The sequence below is a fragment of the Arachis hypogaea genome, chromosome 11, assembly GCF_003086295.3.
Source record: "Arachis hypogaea cultivar Tifrunner chromosome 11, arahy.Tifrunner.gnm2.J5K5, whole genome shotgun sequence".
Lineage (NCBI taxonomy): Eukaryota > Viridiplantae > Streptophyta > Magnoliopsida > Fabales > Fabaceae > Arachis > Arachis hypogaea.
This window is the reverse complement of record NC_092046.1, coordinates 80,101,152-80,118,065: the sequence shown is the minus strand read 5'-3', so window position 1 is coordinate 80,118,065 and position 16,914 is coordinate 80,101,152. Positions and strand designations below refer to the sequence as shown.

General features: G+C 38.7%; 1 non-coding gene across 1 annotated transcript; it reads left to right on the top strand.

The window, feature by feature from the left end:
• The first annotated feature begins 3,518 nt into the window (after positions 1-3,518).
• Positions 3,519-3,625, top strand: LOC112724766 (small nucleolar RNA R71). Its single transcript, XR_003163913.1, has one exon. It is a non-coding gene; the product is annotated as a small nucleolar RNA R71 (small nucleolar RNA).
• Positions 3,626-16,914: the final 13,289 nt, after the last annotated feature.

The following is a 16,914-nucleotide window of genomic DNA, read 5'->3' as shown; positions in this document are numbered from 1 at the left end:
CTTGCAAGTTATCAAATGGGAAATTATCAGCTATAGGAGTGGGTTCATCTGTAATGTGCTCAAGGCGACTCAAGTGGTCCGCCACTAAATTCTGATTACCACTCCTATCCTTAATTTCTAAATCAAATTCTTGTAATAGCAATATCCAACATATGAGCCTTAGTTTGGATTCCTTTTTAGCTAATAGATACTTTAGACCTGCATAGTCTGAGTACACTACTAGCTTCCTACCAAGTAAATAGGCTCAGAATTTATCCAGAGCAAAAACAATAGCATGAAACTCTTTCTCAATAGTAGCGTAATTGGACTGAGCGGCATCTAAAGTTTTAGACGCATAAGCAATAAAAAAGGGATCCTTACCTTCACGTTGAGCCAGTGCTGCTCCTACTGCATGGTTGGAGGCGTCGCACATTATTTCAAATGGCTGGCTCTAGTCTGGTCCTCTCACAATTGGAGCTTGAGTCAGGGTGGTCTTCAGCTTATCAAATGCTTGTTTGCAATGCTCACTGAACTTAAACTCAATATCCTTCTGCAGTAGCCTGGATAAGGGAAGTGCTACCTTACTGAAGTCCTTAATGAATCTCCTGTAAAATCCTGCATGGCCATGGAACGAACGAACTTCCCTCACAGAGGAGGGGTAAGGTAAACTAGAAATAACATCCACCTTTGCTGGATCTATAGAAATGCCAGTATTAGACACAACATGTCCTAGTACAATACCTTGTTTTACCATAAAGTGACATTTTTCAAAATTTAATATAAGGTTTGTACTGACACATCTATCTAACCCTCTAGATAATCCATCTAAGCAAAGGCTAAAGGAATTGCCGTATACACTAAAATCATCCATAAAAACCTCCATACAGTCCTCAATAAGATCAGAGAAAAGACTCATCATGCACCGTTAGAAGGTAGCTGGTGCATTGCACAAGCCAAAGGGCATTCTCTTGTAAGCATAAGTCCCAAAAGGACATGTAAAAGTGGTCTTTTCCTGATCATCAAGAGCTATATGAATCTGGAAATAACCTATGTAACCATCTAGAAAACAATAATGTGATTTACCTGACAGGCGATCCAGCATTTGATCAATGAATGGAAGAGGATAGTGATCCTTACGAGTGGCCTGGTTAAGGCGTCTGTAGTCAATGCAGACCCTCAGGCGTTCTGAACTCGGGTTGCTATGAGATCTCCATGCTCATTCTTCACTGTAGTGACTCCAGACTTCTTGGGCACCACTTGTACTGGGCTTACCCATTCACTGTCTGAAATGGGGTAGATGATATCTGCCTCCAATAGTCTGGTCACTTCCTTCTTGACAACCTCTAAGATAGTGGGGTTCAGTCTTCTCTGGGGTTGACGGACAGGTCTTGCTCCCTCTTCTAAAAATATCCTATGCTCACAGACTTGGGGGTTGATGCCTACTATGTCTGCCAAACTCCAACCAATTGCCTTCTTGAGCCTCCTCAGCACACTAAGTAACTGCTCTTCCTGTTGAGAAGTGAGTTCCATTGCAATGATAACTGGAAACTTCTGCTCGTCTTCAAGGTAAGCATATTTGAGGTGTGGAGGAAGGGGTTTTAATTCTAACTTCTGATCATGGTCAGGCTCTGGGTTGTCTGGAGCTGGTAACAATGGTAAAGCACTGTCATTGTGCTCTGAGAATGTCCCCACACTTGGACCTTGTCCTATGTACTTCTCTTTAAATTCCTCCTGGTGAACCTCAGCTACGATTTCATCTATGATGTCACACTAGAGGATAGAATGATCCTCCGGAGGATGCTTCATGACTCCATTCAGATTGAAGATTACTACTCGGCCATCTATTTCAAAAGAGTATGTTCCTGAAAAAGCATCTAATTTGAACTTCGAGGTCTTCAGGAATGGTCTTCCGAGTAGGATTGATGATGGCTTCTCTGAGTCATTTTGGGGCATCTCCAGGATATAAAAATCAACGGGAAATGTGAGCCCCTTAATGCCTACTAATACATCCTCAGCAACTCCAGCCACTGTAATAATGCTTTTATCTGCTAACACAAAACGAGCTGCCAACCTTTTTTAAGGGAGGGAGCCTCAAAATATCATATATAGACAAAGGCATTATACTCACACATGCTCCTAAATCACACATGCAGTCAGAAAATACTACACCACCAATAGTACAATTAACCATACATGGACCTGGGTCACTACACTTTTCAGGTAAACCTCTCATTAAAGCAGATATGGAACTTCCTAAAGGAATAGTTTCTAAGTCATTAATTTTTTCTTTATGTATACATAAATCTTTTAGAAACTTTGCATATTTAGGTACCTGTTGAATAACATCAAAAAGAGGAACAGTTACCTCAACCTTTTTGAATATCTCTACCATTTTGGGATCAGGTTCCAGCTGCTTCCTGGGCTTCCTTGCAAGTTGTGGAAATGGAATGGGAGTGGTGTCTTCTGCAGTATCTACGCCCTGTGGTGCTTCCTCCTGTGGTTGGATTTCTTCTTTTTCAGCTATGTCCTATATGTCCTCTTCCTCTTCAACATCTTCTATTTCCACTACCTCTTCAGCTGAGGCATTTTCTGGTGGGCTTGGCTACTCCTAATTCCTCTCCTGCAGTGTGGTTCCAGACCTCAGGGTGATGGCATTAATGCCACCCTTTGGATTGGGTAATGGTTGAGAGAAAATTCCACTGGAGCTCAAAGGCTGGTTATTGGAGTTATTCATTGATCCAATCTGTGAGACAAGAGCTTGCAAGGTAGAGTTCAGACCATTTAGTGTAGCATAAAGATTATTTTCCATGGTCTGTTGTCTCCGATCAATAGATTGTAGTAAAGTCATCATTAGAAGATGAGGAAGGATAAGTAATTTAAGAGGTCTGCTTTGGTTATTCTGTGGTCCTTGGGATTGCCTCAGGTGAGGTGCTCTGTAGGGCCGGTTCTGGTTCTGCTGCCTGTTGTTATTATTATTCCACCTCTGATTTCCCTGATTGTCTCCGCCTCCTATGTTGTTGTTGTCTCTCCAATTCTGATTAGAATTGTCCTGCCATCCATGGCTGTAATTGCCACCTTGATTGTACCCTTGGTTGGGGCGGTCATAGAAGTTATGAGTGGCTGCCACGGTGTTGTCTTCCTGCTGGAGCGGCGGACATTCATCAGTATAATGGCTATAATCAGCACAGACTCCGCAAACTTTCTGTGGGACTAACTGTTGGCTTTGCTGTGGTGGAGAAGGTTGAGCTTGCTGAACTTGTTGTTGATTCAATTGCATCTGCTTCAGCAAGTTGTTCATTTCACAGATACTCTGAGTTAGAGCAGCAGTCTCTCTACTAGAGGATAATTCTGCAACAGCTTTTGAACGGCCTTGTTTCTGCCTGTGATTCCGAGTAGATTCAGCTAAGTCGCTGATCAATTGCCATGCCTCATCAGTGGTCTTGTACTTTTTCATAGACCCATTGCTAGCACTTTCCAATGTGGTCTTATCTTGGGGCCTCATGCCCTATGTGACGTAACCGAGCAACACTATTTTCTCAATTATATGGTGGGGGCATGCTTCCAGAAGATTATTGAAGCGCTCCCAGTATTCATAGAGAGTCTCAGATTTGTCCTGAACAATCATGGAAATGTCTTTCCTCAATTTATCAGTAACTTCAGCTGGAGAGAACTTTTCCAAAAATTCTCTTCTAAGTGTATCCCAGTTGGATACAGTTGCTGCGGGTTGAGTGTAGTACCACTCTCTTGCCTTTCCCTCAAGAGAAAACAGGAAAGCTTTCAACAAAATTGAAGTTTCATCTGCACCATCACGCCTGACAGTAGAAAATCTCTCAGGTGCTTGATAGGCTCTTGAGCAGGTAAGCCATGAAACTTGGGCATCAAATTGAGCAGTGCAGTCTTTATTTCAAAGTCTGTAGCCACCGCTGGGTGATGCGCTTGAAACGGTTGCATTGTAAAATCAGGGGCTCCAGCCTCCTGGATAGTAACTTTCCTAGGTGCTGCTATGTCACCTACACATAAATCAACCGAATCAGTAGAACGGGGGCTAGTTTCTTCCTCAAATGACGTTTCAGATCTGCCCTCGGAGAGGACTAACCGACGCCGAGCTTGCCTTATTCGTGAAATAGTTCTTTCAATCTCAGGATCAAATACTGGCAAGCTTGGATCAGGAAGTGAACGCGTCATCTAGCGAAAGAAACAAGCAGCTCATAGTAGCAAGATAAAATAAAATTCAAATAAATAAATTCCAATTAATAACTTTAGCACTCTATTACAACTCCCTGGCAACGGCGCCAAAAATTGACGTGGCGAAAATTGGCGAGTCAAGAATTGTTATAAGATACGCGTTGCAAGTATAGTTCTTAACCAACCAGAATTCCGCTTATCAATTTAGAAGGTTGTCACAAAAATTAAAATTAAAATACTGGGAGTATGAATCCGAGGTCGTCTCCCAACGAGTTGCAGAAAGGTGTGCTATTTTATTAATCAGATGTTTTCAAAAGGGTTTGAGTTGAATAAACGGGAAATTAAATTGGAGAAATTAAGTAATTTAAATAAAAGCCTTGACTGGGAGTAGATTAGTTGGAAGCCCTATTCTTGTTGCAGTACTCTCAAGATTAATTGATAATTGAAGGTTGTTCTGTTTAGTTATCCCTTACTAGGTAAGGGAAAGTCAAACAAGTTGGAATGTTGTTTCTATTCACAAGTTCCAATCCGCTCAATTGAAAAGGATTAGTGTTAGTGACTAGAGAACATTCCAACAATAAACCCAATTACAATTTTTCTTTTAAGCACCCCAACTCAAGGGTTCCTTTCAATCAACTCCCCATCAAGTTAGGGATCTACTCGCTCATTGTGAATGTAGAACTCATAACATAGGAAAGGGAATTAAAGAAAGACATGATAAATAAAACTCAAAGGAATCAATTAAAAATAAAAGCAACTCTTGTATTAATAAATTCTAAAATAATCCAATAGTAAAATTGAGTAAATTAAAGGACATGGAAGAGTAAAGCCAAGTAAAGAAAACGAACTAGAATGACGAAGTCTTGATGAGGTAATAACTCTTCTCAATATCCCAATACAAAGAGCAATAGAAATAAAAATCCTAAGAACTATGAATGTGTAGAGAGAAAACCTAGAGGAGGAGTAAAATTAGATCTAAAAACTAAAACTGTGTAGAATGAATGTTGTTGTTGGTTTCTGCATGTCCTCTGGCTCTAGTCCGCTTTTCCGGGCCGAAAACTGGGTCAAAACAGGGCCCAAAATCGCCCCCAGCGATTCTGCAGATTATGCAGATCGCGCACGTCACGCGATCGTGTCATTCATGCAGACGCGTCATTCGGCGTTTTGCTTTTCCACGCGGGCACGCCTCCGCGTCACTTGTGCTATTCCAATCCGCGCGGTTGCGTGAGCCATGCGGCCGCGTCACTGCGATTTCCTCTCTTTTGCACGGTCGCACGAGCCATGCGGCCGCGTTACTTCTCGCTGGTCGTCTCCTCAATTTCTTGTGTTCCTTCCATTTTTGCAAGCTTCCTTTCCAATCTCCAATTCATTCATGCCCTATAAAGTCTGAAACACTTAACACACAGATCACGACATCGAATGGAATAAAGGGAAATTAAAATACATAATTAAAAGTCTCTAGGAAGCAAGTTTTTAATCATGTAATAATTTTAGGAAGGAAATATAAATGCATGCTAATCATATGAATAAGTGGGTAAAAATCATGATAAAACCACACAATTAAACACATTATAAACCATAAAATAGTAGTTTATAAAGTATAAATACCCCCAAAGAGTACTGAAGAAGGGGGTTAAGCGGTTGGTTTTAGATCCACTTTTACACTTCATTTTTGAGTACTTTTTGAGCTATGAGTAGCTAACTTCCCTCTCATTGAGAGAGGGAGCTCTGTTGTACTTGATGGATTGATAATAGTGAAATTCTTCTTCTCTTCATCTTCTCTTTGATTTGTTAGAAGGAATTTCGTTCTTAATGCTTAGTGTTCAATTATCTTGGAAAAGAGATTGAATGCAATTGGGTTTCATGAGAACCTTGGGAAAGGAAACATGAAATCATGCTTGAAATCCCTTCTCACACTTGAGTAGAATCTGGGTTTTGGTGTTTGGATATGTGACATATAATCCTCCCTCTACTTGGACCTATAATGGTGTGTGGTATAATCAGGGACTAAGCATATCTCTCTTCATGAGCAATTAGACCAAGGAAATTGGCTATTGATCAAGATCTGAGAGATTGAGTCACCAAGAGATTGGGGCTCAATCAATCATGATTGCCAAGAGGTCAATGAGTTGCATGATTGAAGAGGATATAAGCTAGATTTGATCCAAAGAGACAACATCTCCCAATCTCAATGAATTTCCCCATTCTTATCTATCCATTTCTCTATAGTTTAATTTTACATTCAGCAATTTCCCATTCCCATTTACATTCAAGTCATTTATGATTCTGCACTTTACATTCTGCCATTTATATTTCTGCACTTTATCACTTTTTCTTTATATTCTAGTCATTTACATTTATGTCATTTATAATTCTGCACTTCACAATCTTATTGATCTGCTTGACTAATTCATCAATTAATTAAAACTACTTGAATTTTCCAATTTCTGTGGATACGATCCCACTCTACTGTGGGTTATTACTTGATGATAACTTTGGTGCGCTTGCCAAAAGAACTAATTCACCAATTTTTGAATGGGGTGTGAATTGGACTCATCATTGTTCTCCCTAGGAATTGCAATAAAATGTTCAATTATTGGCTACAAGGGATTGGATGTTATGATTGCAAGGAGCAAGAAATTAAAGTTCAAGAAAGTACTTAAGCATGCAAGGGAATTAAAACTCAAAGCAAGTAAATCAAAATGGAATTCAAATGGCAAAAAAAGGGGAACTCTTAGCAAGGATTGGGAGTTAAGGATTCCTATCATAATCATAGACCACAAACATGATAATTGCTAAGAATTAATCCCAATTAGTCTATCCTAACATCGAGAATAAGTCAAAAGGGCATAATTGATCTCAATCCACAAGTCCTAATCAACTCACTAATTAACTTAGTGAAAGATTAGCGTTAGTGGAACCAAACCAACTAACAATTCTAATCACAATATCAAATGGACATCTATGACTCAAGGTCACCTAATTATCCAATTCCAAGCCAAGAGTGTGAACAACTATACAAAAATTAGAAGAGACATTTTATGAAACACCTAACATGCATAAAAGGGGAAAGCATATTAAATTGCAACAATAATAAAATCTATAACTACCAATTGCAATAAAATGATAATAACAACTCAAATAAGTATTAAAGAAACATAAAACATCAAAATTGCATTAAATGAAATTAAAAGTGACAAGTGTGTTCAAAGAACTAAAGTGGCATGAAAGCAAAATTAACAAAGGAAACTAAGAGATTAAAGACAAGAGAACATGAAAATGTAAATGAAACTATAATAAAACAAGAATTCAAGAGAGAAATTAAGGAGAGAATAAAGCTAAAAACCCTAATTCTAGAGAGTAGGGGGAGCTTCTCTCTCTAGAAAACTAACAAAAATATGTAAAAATCTAAACCTAAGTGCTCCCCATCTCGTTGCACAATGCAAGAGATCTTTCTTTGCAACTTGTCTATTTTCTGAGGAGGGTAGAACTTTTCCAAAAATTCTTTACACAATAAGTCCCAATTGGACCTAACTTCACCCGATTAAGTATAAAACCACTCTTTCGCTTTTCCCTCCAAAGAGAAAGGGAAAGCAAAGACCAACACTTCGGCTTCATCCGCCTCATGTCTTCTCGCGGTTGTACATGCAACTTGGAAATTCTTTAGATGCTTTAGAGGATCTTCCCCAGGTAGTCCATTGTATTTGGGAAGCAAGTTTATCGTGCCGGATTTGAGCTCAAAATTTGGATCTAAGGCCGGATACAAAATTTGAAGCGGTCGCAAATCAAGATCAGGAGCTCCGGCCTCCTTCAAGGTGATTCTTCGAGGTAGGTCTGTGATGAGTATTTTGGTGAAAAATAAATTTCCCCCAAAACACACAAATCTAACCGGCAAGTGTACCGGGTCGTATCAAATAATAAAAACTCACGGGAGTGAGGTCGATCCCACAGGGATTGAAGGATTGAGCAATTTTAGCTTAGTGGTTAATTTAGTCAAGCGAATCAAGATTTGGTTGAATGTTTTGTGATTTGCAGAAATTAAATTGCATGGAAGTAAAGAGAACAGGGAATTAAAGTGCTGAATCTTAAAGAACAAGAAATTAAATAGCAAAAACTTAGAATGCAAGAAAAGTAAATTACGGAATCTTAAAGTGCAAGAAATGTAAACGGCTGGAATTGTAAAGGGAATTGGGGATTGGATTTGCAGAATTTAAACAAGGAAAAGTAAATTGCATCAAGCAGAGAAGTAGAAGAAGGCTTGGGTTAGATTGGATCTTGAAGCAGAAAAGTAAATGAACATGAAAACAGTAAACAGAAAATGTAAAATTGGGAAATTAGATCTCAGGACCCAGAGACTAGAAAACCAAGTCTAGATCTCAATGCCTTCCTAGATCCAACAAGAAATTGAAATTGAAATTCAAAGAAAGTGGATGAAGAGCAATTAACAGAACTTGAAATTCAATCAAGCAGTAAATAAAGCAGTGAGATCCAAGGTTGAGATTGAAACAGAATTTCTTCAATTCTCCAACCCAAAATCCAAGACAAATGTAATTGAAATTGAAAGCAATAAAACTGAGAGGAAGAGAAGTGAATTCTCCTTCCCCAGGACAAAGAAATTAAAGATCACTCAATATCAAAAGCTCTCCGAAAACTATTATGAAAATTCCAAAAGAAAGCTCTCCGAAGAACTTGAATTCTATCCTATTTATACACTTTCTTCAAATGATCTTCAAGCCTTGAGTTGGGCCTTTGCTCTTGGTGGAATTGGGTTGAAAGAGGCCTTGGTTGATTGCTCTTGAAGTTTGGAGAAGAACCAAAGTGAACCAATTGAACCGGGTTGGAGTTTTGCAAAAGTTGGACCAAAAGTTTGAGCAAAAGTTAGGGGGCTAACTTTTGCCCAAACTTTTCATATCAGCAACTATATCCATCTGATACCAACGTTGGTGCCAAAGTTAGGGGTCTAACTTTGGCCCTAACGTTGGCCTTACCTTGTGCACTTGTGGCGCCAACGTTAGCCACCAAGTTAGGGGCTAACGTTGGCGCAAACTTTTGCTCCTCCCCTTGTGATTTTCATGTGCCAACGTTAGCCACCAAGTTAGGGGGCTAACGTTGGCGCAAACTTTTGCTCCTCCCCTTGTGATTTTCATGTGCCAACGTTAGCCACCAAGTTAGGGGGCTAACGTTGGCGCAAACTTTTGGTGCCCAGGGAGGTTTTCTTCATGCCAACGTTAGCCTCAAAGTTAGGGGGCTAACGTTGGCGCAAACTTTTGGTGCCCAGGGGTGATTTTCATGTGCCAACGTTAGCCTCCAAGTTAGGGGCTAACGTTGGGGCTAACTTTTCACCCAAAAGTTTGTGCAAAAGTTTGAGGCTAACTTTAGGTCCAGCTTTTTGCTTCCTGGTTCAATTTCACTCCTAGCTATTCCTTCTTGCTTCAACCTTTCTCCAAGCTTTCTTCACCTATCATTAATCAACCAAACACATCAAAGCTATGCTTAAAATCATGAGATATTCATTCTTTCATAATATGTGACAATTATAGTATAAAACCTCATGAAATAGCATGAATTCATACATGGTTGATTAAATCAAAGGAAACATGAAAATCTAGCTAATTGGCTTGCTTGTAGCTCAAGAAAGTGCATAATTCTAATGAAAACAAAAGAAAAAGACTAGTTAAAATAGGCTAAGATGACTTGTCATCAGTCTGCCATGATGGTGTCACCTGAGTCACTCAAAGAGAATTCAGTACTCCCCATAGATGAATATAGAGTCTCCTCGTTGATTGGAGAATGATGGCCACGGATGGTTGGTGATAGTGAATTGGAGTGCTCCTCTAGGGAACCCAATTCACTATTCACAAAAGCTAGCCGGCGCCGAGCTTGCCTTATATGAGTTAAAGTTCTTTCAATTTCCGGATCAAAGTGGCCAAGCTCGGGTCTGGAAACGACCGTGTCATTCAACTAAGGAGGCAATAAAACCATGCAATTATGAAAAGCAAAACAAAAATAGGCAAGTAAACAAGAACCAACTTAACAATCAAAGACTACTAAAATTAACTAAAGAGGGAAGTGGTATCTACAATTAGAGCCAAGTAGCAAACCAAAATCAAATATTTACACTATTCATATATTTACAACAACCAAAATAGTAGCACTCTTTGAACTTGAAGTGAACTCCCCGGCAACGGCGCCAAAATTTGGTAAATGACGCCCAAAATGCATATAGGTTAGGAACTTGGTTATCGAAAATGGAATTAATGTTGCAAGTATAGTACTAACCCAACAAATTGGACATCAATCAAATTGGAAATTCACAAGATGTCTCATAATTCAAAACTAATTCAAAATCGAGAGTACTAGACTCCCGAGTCGTCTCCCTAGGAGCACTTTAGAACTGAGTGTGCAATTCCGGTTGTAGTGATAAAGGGGTTGTGAATGAAGAAATGAACATATAAAGCAATAAAAGAACATGAAAAATTGTAATGATTGAACAAATTATAAAATTAAAGAACCGACTGCGTAATATAAATAAGTAAAGTAATAAAGAGATCAACATATAAATGTATGAAAGATTGAAAGCATAAAAAGAGTTTTGACTTGAAGTGAGCTAAGGGTCCTTTCCTTGTAAGAACCACAACTATGACAATTATGATGGATTAGTCTCACTTGATCAACCCTCACATCGGAAAGTAAGTTAAATGAGTATAAGTGTCCTTAACCCACAAATCCTAAATTTCTTACTAATTGCCTTAGCAACAACTTAGTGTTAGTGGGAACAAGAACAATAAACAATCCAAGAATTAAAACTAAATGTTGAACATTCCAACTCCAGAAACCCAATTGCTCACTTTACCCAAGCCAAGAACAAAAAATTTAGCCTAAAACCATGTTTGATATTTTGTCAAACACTTAGTGGGCAAGAACTTTAAACATTGGAAAAATGGGAAAAGACTTGAAACTAAAAGCAACAATTAATCTCAATCAACAAGAATAACATAAGAAAGTATGAAACAAACATTAAACATCAAATTCATCAACAAGAAATTAAAATTGCAAGAGAAAACTAGCAAAGAGTAATGACAATGTAACTACAAAGTGTAATAACAAGAGAATACTTACAATGAAAGCTAGCAAAATCCAAAATCAAAATTGGAAATGGCACTTGAATGTAAAACCCTAATATAAACCCTAATAGAGATGATGAAAAACTTAGAGAAAACTAAACTAAAAACTTCCTACCACTACCCTAAAACTATAATAACGATATGCTATCTTACGTTCCTCATTCCCCCCCCCCCCAATATGAGCTAGAAGACTTCAGAAATGGGCCTCCAAAGTCCCCAAATCGCGAGGCACGTGCTCTTTTAATGAATTCATGTGCGGACACCTGTGCGGATGTACAGACGCGTGTGTCCGCACACTTCGCGAAAAATCCTTTCCTGTGCGTATGCACAAGTAGCTGTGCGCACGCACACTAGGCGATACATGGCTCTACGCGTGACGCGCTCGAAATGATCCACGCGCTCTGATTGGGCGGCTATGCATACGCACAAGTAGCTGTACGCATGCACAGGTCTCTGAACTCATCTCCTTTGATTCCTCTTGTTTCCTCCACTTTGTATGCTCTTCTTCCATTTTTTCCAACCCATTCCTACCTTATACACCTGGAATCACCCACCAAAAACATCAAGGCATTGAGTGGAAGGCAAATGGAATAAAATAGATTAAATTATGAACAAAAGAGCATATTTTCATAATCAAGCACAATTTGGGAGAAAAGTTCGAAAGCATGCTGATGAGCGGATAATTTATACGCTTTTTGGCATTGTTTTTAAGTAGTTTTTATATTATTTTAGTTACTTTTTATTATATTTTTATTAGTTTTTATGCAAAAATCACATTTCTGGACTTTACTATCAGTTTGTGTGTTTTCCTGTAACTTCAGGTATTTTCTGGCTGAAATTGAGGGACCTGAGCAAAAGTCTGATTTAGAGCCTGAGAAAGGACTGCAGATGCTGTTGGATTCTGACCCTCCTGCACTCGAAGTGGATTTTATAGAGCTACAGAATCCCAATTGGCGCGTTCTCAATTGCGTTGGAAAGTAGACATCTTGGGTTTTCCATCAATGTATAATAGTCCATACTTTGCCCGAGATTTGATGGCCCAAACTAGCATTTAAACGCCAGCCAAAGACCCTTTTCTGGCGTAAAACACCGGAACTGGCACAAGAACTAGAGTTAAACGTCCAAAATGGCATCCAAGCTAGCGTTTAACTCCAGAAAAGGCCTATGCACATGTAAAGCACAATAATCAGTCCAAGCACACACCAAGTGGGCCCCCGGAAGTGGATTTCTGCACTCTCTACATTTAGTTACTCAATTTTTGTAATCCTCAATAACTAGTTTAGTATAAATACTAGTCTTTCCTATTGTATTCGACACTTTTTATCATCTTATGCCATTTTTCACATTTGGGAGGCTGGCCATTCGGCCATTCCTAGACCTTTTTCTCTTATGTATTTTCCAACCGTGGAGTTTCTACACCTCAAAGATTAAGGTGCGGAGCTCTGCTGTTCTTCATGAATTAATGCAAGTACTGTTGTTTCTCTTTCAATTCACGCGTACTTCTTCTCCAAGATATACTCTTGTACTTAATTCAGTTAAGTCAGAATGAAGGGGTGACCCGTGACAATCACCCACTATCTTTGTTACTCGCTTAGCCAAGATCCACGTGCCTGACAACCACAAGCGATCTACATGAGAGCATTTGCCTCTCCTAACAATAGAGGATTCGAATCCGTGAGATTAGAACCTTCGTGGTAGAGGCTAGAACCAATTGGCAACATTCTTGAGATCCGGAAAGTCTAAACCTTGTCTGTGGTATTCCGAGTAGGATCTGGGACGGGATGACTGTGACGAGCTTCAAACTCACGAATGTTGGGTGCAGTGACTGTGTGCAAAAGGATAGAGAGATCCTATTCCGACACAGGTAAGAACTGACAGATGATTAGCCGTGCGATAGGTGTGCCTGGTATTTTTCATCCGAGATGAGAGATCCGACAGTTGATTAGCCGTATAGAAACCGTACCTGGACCATTTTCGCTGAGAGGATAGATGGTAGCCATTGACAATGGTGATCCACCAACATACATCTTTCCATGGAAGGGAGCACGCATGATTGGATGAAGACAATAGGAAAGAAGAGGTTCAGAAGCAACAAAGCATCTCTAAATGCTTATCTGAAATTCTCACCAATGAATTACATAAGTATCTTTATTTTAATTTGCATTTTATTTATCTTTCAATTATCAAAACTCATAACCAATTGAATCCGCCTAACTAAGATTTACAGGATGACCATAGCTTGCTTCAAGCCGGCAATCTCCGTGGGATCGACCCTTACTTGCGTAAGGTTTTATTACTTGGACGACCTAGTAGACTTGCTGGTTAGTTATACCGGAGTTGTGAAAAGTGTGATCACAATTCCGTGCACCACATGCTATTCAAGGGAATAAGGGCAAGTTTATGTGATGAAAATCCATTCAATTCTAACCAAAAATCATCATCAAATATGGATTCATCAATGAGCAAATAGGAAACATAAATGAATAGAAATTGAATGAAGGAAATAAAGAGCAGAAAAAGTAAATGGCAAGAATATAAAGTGCTGGAAAATTAAAGAGCAAAAAAAGTAAAGTACAGAAAAGTCAAGTGCAAGAAAAAGTACAAGGAAATGAATTGCAAAAAAGTAAATGACAGAAAGTAAAGATAGCAGACATAAGGGATTGGAGATGTTGATTCCTCTTGAATCAATGGGTCTCACTCCTTCTCAATCATATTAGATAGATCCATGGTGGACTGTGAGTAATTAAACCCCAATCTCTTGGTGATTTAATTTCTCTTCACATAATCAATTGCCAATCTCTTGATCTAATTGCTCATGAGAAAAGGTGAAGTTCAATTTCTATTCCAAAAGCCACCCAACCCTCAAGATCTCAATTCATAGTGGTTACATCTCACATACCAACTAAGAATGTATTGATCTAGAGGATTATGAGAGAAGTTCCTCAAACTGAATTCCATGATCCCTCTCTCGAGGCTCACATGCAATTTAAGTAGATCCAATCCCCCTCTCGGTAGTAATAGGATCTATAAAGCACAAAGACTATTTCTTAGAAAAACAAACATGATTTTTAATCTCATACTACATAATTCAAAGTGCATAAAAATAAAGATGAAAATTAAGAATTCAAAACTGAAAATGAAAATTCAAGAATTCACAAATGAGAATTACAAACTAAAACTAAACTACTACTAAGGAAAAAAAGAAAAGAAAAGGAAAAAGAGTGTATGAGGGGATTGGAGGGGTCTGAAGACCCACTCCCAGTGGAGTGTGCCAATGTGTGTTTTCAGCTAAGAGTTCCCTTCTCTGCTCCCCCTCTGGATGGATGCCTAATTCTATGAAACTAAGGCCTTTATATAGGCTTTCCTAAATTAAAAATTAAAATGAAATTGAAAACAAATTACAATCAAACGAAAATTAATTATTCTAGATGATTCTTGTGGCCTTGATTGGTTAACAATTGTGGGCTTGCTTGCTTCAATTTAGAGTGGACTTGGATTGAAAAATGAATCAAAATGAGGCTTCAGGCTAGCGTAGCATTTTTCAGGAAAGCTTATTGTTCGCGAACCCACACGTACGTGTCACCCACGCGTGTGCGTCATCAAGCTTTTTAGCACTTGTCACAGGTATGCGTCACCCACACGTGCGCGTCATCTTCAGCGTTGGTGTCAAAGGCGTAGCATTAGTGTCAAAGGCGCTCTTCCACCCGTACGCGTCATCCACGCGTGCGCGTGGGCTTCCAAAAATATCATTTTCACGCGTATGCGTCACCAGCTAAATTTTAACTTTCACACGTACGCATCATCCACGCATACGCGTCGCTAGCAAAATTTTCCAACTTCTTTCGCAGGCGCTCTTGGAATAACGTAGCGCCAAAGGCGCTCTGTTGTGCTGTGCAGCGCTTTTGAAGGAAGCGTAGCGCCAAAGGCGCTCTTCTCTTGGATGCTCCTTGTTTTCCTCTGCTTCTGCTTTTCCTATCATCAAGCAAATAAGTGCATCAAGGTAATATACAAGATGATCTTTATATACTAAGTGTGCTAATAATACTCAAAATTAAAACTTCACTTAGTGTGATCTATTTTATCATATTTACCCTGTATATTAGCTAAAATTCACCTATGCTTGAGATTTTATTTCATGCAGAGATATTTCATGCTATTACTTATTTATTAACAAAATTTGTATGAAAACTAAACTAAAATCTACTAAAATAACAACTAAAAATAGGCAATGATGCACCCGCATCACAACACCAAACTTAAACCATGCTTGTCCCCAAGCAAGAAAAGGACTATACACAAAGAATTCTCTTTATGGGAATGTGCTGAGGAATTGCTTATGATGCTTTAGTGAATGAAGTGACTAAGAGATAATGGGAGCTAACTTCAATTGTATGCTTACGCAAGGATTCCAGTGCTCATTATTGCTTATATCTTGGAAGTCTTAGATCTCAGGAGTGTCATTCAGATGGTATTATGGAATCCTCTTTATAGATTATCACCTTGAAGGAGCACTTATTCATCTTGGCCTCGACTCTAGGTGTCATGTCTCAAAGCGACCCTTTATGATAAGTTTTCAATCAATACTCCCAACCCAGTTGGGTTAAGATATTAGGTGATGAAGCACCCCTTAGGATTTACTTGCTCAGGCCTCTCTCTTTGACACAAATCCCTCACAAGCATGTAACTAGGATAATAACTCTTTGAGTTTTTGTATCTTTCTTTTTCTCCCTAGTAATTGATGCTCAGAGCCTTGGGCTTGTTCTTTATTTTTCTTTTTCTTTTGTTTTATTTTGTTACTAGTTCTTAGATCAATAGGTTTTTTAGAATTTCCATAACAGTTCTCCAAATTTCAATTCCTGTTTATGAGCTCCCATGCAAGTTTTCACAAACATGAAACCTCAATACACAATCACACAATCAGACCATTTCTCTTAATCTTTAGCTTACCTCAAAATTGATAAAATTCCTTAACACTTTCCTTTGAAAAGAATGATTTGCATTTTAAGTGTAATGGGTGCAAGCAAATGCAAAAGCAAGGTGAAATGAGAAGGAGTGAATCATGCTTATTACTAAAAGAAACTAAATAGAATAGAAAATAGAACAGAGAACTTCAAAGCAAAGGACATTCATGATTGCATTTAAGCATACTGGGAGTAAATGAGAACGAAAGGAACTTTACAACCTTTGTAGCTCACCTTCACCCTTGTTGTCCTTTCTTGCAGACTTTCTCTCTCCAATCACCATCTTAGAATGAGTGCTTTGCCGGCAAGCAATAAGTAGGATCAGTGGTGCTGGGATTGTGATTAATCATGAATGTAAAAAAGAAACACAATATAAGTAATGCATGAATTTAAGCAAGCTTGGTTAAAGATAATGATGAGCGAATAATTTATATGCTTTTTGGCATTGTTTTTAAGTAGTTTTCAGCATGTTTTAATTACTTTTTAGTATATTTTTATTAGTTTTTATTCAAAATTCACATTTCTGGACTTCACTATGAGTTTGTGTGTTTTTCTGTAATTTCATATATTTTTTGGCTGAAATTGAGGGACCTGAGCAAAAATCTGATTCAGAGGCTGAAAAAGGACTGCAGATGCTGTTGGATTCTGACCTCCCTGTACTCGAA